We start from the raw sequence: 5627 nt of genomic DNA on the forward strand, positions 1-5627 counted from the left end.
AATTCCACCAGAATTGAGTTTTCATGCAAAAACTATCTATTTTAACTAGATTCGTCCATTCAAAACGAACTTTGTACTATCTAGTGGAATTCCACCAGAATTGAGTTTTCATGCAAAAACTATCTATTTTAACTAGATTCGTCCATCCGAAACGAACTTTGTACTATCTAGTGGAATTCCACCAGAATTGAGTTTTCATGCAAAAACTGTCTATTTTAACTAGATTCGTCCATCCAAAACGAACTTTGTACTATCTAGTGGAATTCCACCAGAAATGAGTTTTCATGCAAAAACTATCTATTTTAACTAGATTCGTCCATTCAAAACGAACTTTGTACTTTCTAGTGGAATTCCACCAGAATTGAGTTTTCATGCAAAAACTATCTATTTTAACTAGATTCGTCCATTCAAAACGAACTTTGTACTATCTAGTGGAATTCCACCAGAATTGAGTTTTCATGCAAAAACTATCTATTTTAACTAGATTCGTCCATTCAAAACGAAGTTTGTACTATCTAGTGGAATTCCACCAGAATTGAGTTTTCATGCAAAAACTATCTATTTTAACTAGATTCGTCCATTCAAAACGAAGTTTGTACTTTCTAGTGGAATTCCACCAGAATTGAGTTTTCATGCAAAAACTATCTATTTTAACTAGATTCGTCCATTCAAAACGAACTTTGTACTATCTAGTGGAATTCTACCAGAATTGAGTTTTCATGCACAAACTATCTATTTTAACTAGATTCGTCCATTCAAAACGAACTTTGTACTTTCTAGTGGAATTCCACCAGAATTGAGTTTTCATGCAAAAACTATCTATTTTAACTAGATTCGTCCATTCAAAACGAAGTTTGTACTTTCTAGTGGAATTCCACCAGAATTGAGTTTTCATGCAAAAACTATCTATTTTAACTAGATTCGTCCATCCAAATCGAACTTTGTACTATCTAGTGGAATTGCACCAGAATTGAGTTTTCATGCAAAAACTATCTATTTTAACTAGATTCGTCAATTCAAAACGAACTTTGTACTATCTAGTGGAATTCCACCAGAATTGAGTTTTCATGCAAAAACTATCTATTTTAACTAGATTCGTCCATTCAAAACGAAGTTTGTACTTTCTAGTGGAATTCCACCAGAATTGAGTTTTCATGCAAAAACTATCTATTTTAACTAGATTCGTCCATCCAAAACGAACTTTGTACTATCTAGTGGAATTCCACCAGAATTGAGTTTTCATGCAAAAACTATCTATTTTAACTAGATTCGTCAATTCAAAACGAACTTTGTACTATCTAGTGGAATTCCACCAGAATTGAGTTTTCATGCAAAAACTATCTATTTTAACTAGATTCGTCCATCCAAAACGAACTTTGTACTATCTAGTGGAATTCCACTAGAAATGAGTTTTCATGCAAAAACTATCTATTTTAACTAGATTCGTCCATTCAAAACGAACTTTGTACTTTCTAGTGGAATTCCACCAGAATTGAGTTTTCATGCAAAAACTATCTATTTTAACTAGATTCGTCCATTCAAAACGAACTTTGTACTATCTAGTGGAATTCCACCAGAATTGAGTTTTCATGCAAAAACTATCTATTTTAACTAGATTCGTCCATTCAAAACGAAGTTTGTACTATCTAGTGGAATTCCACCAGAATTGAGTTTTCATGCAAAAACTATCTATTTTAACTAGATTCGTCCATTCAAAACGAAGTTTGTACTTTCTAGTGGAATTCCACCAGAATTGAGTTTTCATGCAAAAACTATCTATTTTAACTAGATTCGTCCATTCAAAACGAACTTTGTACTATCTAGTGGAATTCTACCAGAATTGAGTTTTCATGCAAAAACTATCTATTTTAACTAGATTCGTCCATCCAAAACGAACTTTGTACTATCTAGTGGAATTCCATCAGAAATGAGTTTTCATGCAAAAACTATCTATTTTAACTAGATTCGTCCATCCAAAACGAACTTTGTACTTGCTAGTGGAATTCCACCAGAATTGAGTTTTCATGCAAAAACTATCTATTTTAACTAGATTCGTCCATTCAAAACGAACTTTGTACTATCTAGTGGAATTCCACCAGAATTGAGTTTTCATGCAAAAACTATCTATTTTAACTAGATTCGTCCATCCGAAACGAACTTTGTACTATCTAGTGGAATTCCACCAGAATTGAGTTTTCATGCAAAAACTGTCTATTTTAACTAGATTCGTCCATCCAAAACGAACTTTGTACTATCTAGTGGAATTCCACCAGAAATGAGTTTTCATGCAAAAACTATCTATTTTAACTAGATTCGTCCATTCAAAACGAACTTTGTACTTTCTAGTGGAATTCCACCAGAATTGAGTTTTCATGCAAAAACTATCTATTTTAACTAGATTCGTCCATTCAAAACGAACTTTGTACTATCTAGTGGAATTCCACCAGAATTGAGTTTTCATGCAAAAACTATCTATTTTAACTAGATTCGTCCATTCAAAACGAAGTTTGTACTATCTAGTGGAATTCCACCAGAATTGAGTTTTCATGCAAAAACTATCTATTTTAACTAGATTCGTCCATTCAAAACGAAGTTTGTACTTTCTAGTGGAATTCCACCAGAATTGAGTTTTCATGCAAAAACTATCTATTTTAACTAGATTCGTCCATTCAAAACGAACTTTGTACTATCTAGTGGAATTCTACCAGAATTGAGTTTTCATGCACAAACTATCTATTTTAACTAGATTCGTCCATTCAAAACGAACTTTGTACTTTCTAGTGGAATTCCACCAGAATTGAGTTTTCATGCAAAAACTATCTATTTTAACTAGATTCGTCCATTCAAAACGAAGTTTGTACTTTCTAGTGGAATTCCACCAGAATTGAGTTTTCATGCTAAAACTATCTATTTTAACTAGATTCGTCCATCCAAAACGAACTTTGTACTATCTAGTGGAATTCTACCAGAATTGAGTTTTCATGCACAAACTATCTATTTTAACTAGATTCGTCCATTCAAAACGAACTTTGTACTTTCTAGTGGAATTCCAACAGAATTGAGTTTTCATGCAAAAACTATCTATTTTAACTAGATTCGTCCATTCAAAACGAAGTTTGTACTATCTAGTGGAATTCCACCAGAATTGAGTTTTCATGCAAAAACTATCTATTTTAACTAGATTCGTCCATTCAAAACGAACTTTGTACTATCTAGTGGAATTCCACCAGAATTGAGTTTTCACGCAAAAACTATCTATTTTAACTAGATTCGTCCATTCAAAACGAAGTTTGTACTATCTAGTGGAATTCCACCAGAATTGAGTTTTCATGCAAAAACTATCTATTTTAACTAGATTCGTCCATTCAAAACGAACTTTGTACTATCTAGTGGAATTCTACCAGAATTGAGTTTTCATGCAAAAACTATCCATTTTAACTAGATTCGTCCATTCAAAACGAACTTTGTACATTCTAGTGGAATTCCACCACAATTGAGTTTTCATGCAAAAACTATCTATTTTAACTAGATTCGTCCATTCAAAACGAAGTTTGTACTTTCTAGTGGAATTCCACCAGAATTGAGTTTTCATGCTAAAACTATCTATTTTAACTAGATTCGTCCATCCAAAACGAACTTTGTACTATCTAGTGGAATTCCACCAGAATTGAGTTTTCATGCAAAAACTATCTATTTTAACTAGATTCGTCCATTCAAAACGAACTTTGTACTTTCTAGTGGAATTCCACCAGAATTGAGTTTTCATGCAAAAACTATCTATTTTAACTAGATTCGTCCATTCAAAACGAACTTTGTACTATCTAGTGGAATTCCACCAGAATTGAGTTTTCATGCAAAAACTATCTATTTTAACTAGATTCGTCCATTCAAAACGAAGTTTGTACTATCTAGTGGAATTCCACCAGAATTGAGTTTTCATGCAAAAACTATCTATTTTAACTAGATTCGTCCATTCAAAACGAAGTTTGTACTTTCTAGTGGAATTCTACCAGAATTGAGTTTTCATGCTAAAACTATCTATTTTAACTAGATTCGTCCATCCAAAACGAAGTTCGTTTCGAATGGACGAATCTAGTTAAAATAGATAGTTTTTGCATGAAAACTCAATTCTGGTGGAATTCCACTAGATAGTACAAACTTCGTTTTGAATGGACGAATCTAGTTAAAATAGATAGTTTTTGCATGAAAACTCATTCCTGGTGGAATTCCACTAGAAAGTACAAAGTTCGTTTTGGATGGACGAATCTAGTTAAAATAGATAGTTTTTGCATGAAAACTCAATTCTGGTGGAATTCCACTAGAAAGTACAAAGTTCGTTTTGAATGGACGAATCTAGTTAAAATAGTTAGTTTTTGCATGAAAACTCAATTCTGGTGGAATTCCACTAGAAAGTACAAAGTTCGTTTTGGATGGACGAATCTAGTTAAAATAGATAGTTTTTGCATGAAAACTCAATTCTGGTGGAATTCCACTAGAAAGTACAAAGTTCGTTTTGGATGGACGAATCTAGTTAAAATAGATAGTTTTTGCATGAAAACTCAATTCTGGTGGAATTCCACTAGCAAGTACAAAGTTCGTTTTGGATGGACGAATCTAGTTAAAATAGTTAGTTTTTGCATGAAAACTCAATTCTGGTGGAATTCCACTAGAAAGTACAAAGTTCGTTTTGAATGGACGAATCTAGTTAAAATAGATAGTTTTTGCATGAAAACTCATTCCTGGTGGAATTCCACATTAAAGTACAAAGTTCGTTTTGGATGGACGAATCTAGTTAAAATAGATAGTTTTTGCATGAAAACTCAATTCTGGTGGAATTCCACTAGAAAGTACAAAGTTCGTTTTGAATGGACGAATCTAGTTAAAATAGTTAGTTTTTGCATGAAAACTCAATTCTGGTGGAATTCCACTAGAAAGTACAAAGTTCGTTTTGAATGGACGAATCTAGTTAAAATAGTTAGTTTTTGCATGAAAACTCATTCCTGGTGGAATTCCACATTAAAGTACAAAGTTCGTTTTGAATGGACGAATCTAGTTAAAATAGATAGTTTTTGCATGAAAACTCAATTCTGGTAGAATTCCACTAGATAGTACAAAGTTCGTTTTGAATGGACGAATCTAGTTAAAATAGATAGTTTTTGCATGAAAACTCAATTCTGGTGGAATTCCACTAGAAAGTACAAACTTCGTTTTGAATGGACGAATCTAGTTAAAATAGATAGTTTTTGCATGAAAACTCAATTCTGGTGGAATTCCACTAGATAGTACAAACTTCGTTTTGAATGGACGAATCTAGTTAAAATAGATAGTTTTTGCATGAAAACTCAATTCTGGTGGAATTCCACTAGATAGTACAAAGTTCGTTTTGAATGGACGAATCTAGTTAAAATAGATAGTTTTTGCATGAAAACTCAATTCTGGTGGAATTCCACTAGAAAGTACAAAGTTCGTTTTGAATGGACGAATCTAGTTAAAATAGATAGTTTTTGCATGAAAACTCAATTCTGGTGGAATTCCACTGGAAAGTACAAAGTTCGTTTTGAATGGACGAATCTAGTTAAAATAGTTAGTTTTTGCATGAAAACTCAATTCTGGTGGAATTCCACTAG

This window comes from Anopheles moucheti, unplaced genomic scaffold, assembly GCF_943734755.1.
Source record: "Anopheles moucheti unplaced genomic scaffold, idAnoMoucSN_F20_07 scaffold_92_ctg1, whole genome shotgun sequence".
In the NCBI taxonomy this organism is placed as follows: domain Eukaryota; kingdom Metazoa; phylum Arthropoda; class Insecta; order Diptera; family Culicidae; genus Anopheles; species Anopheles moucheti.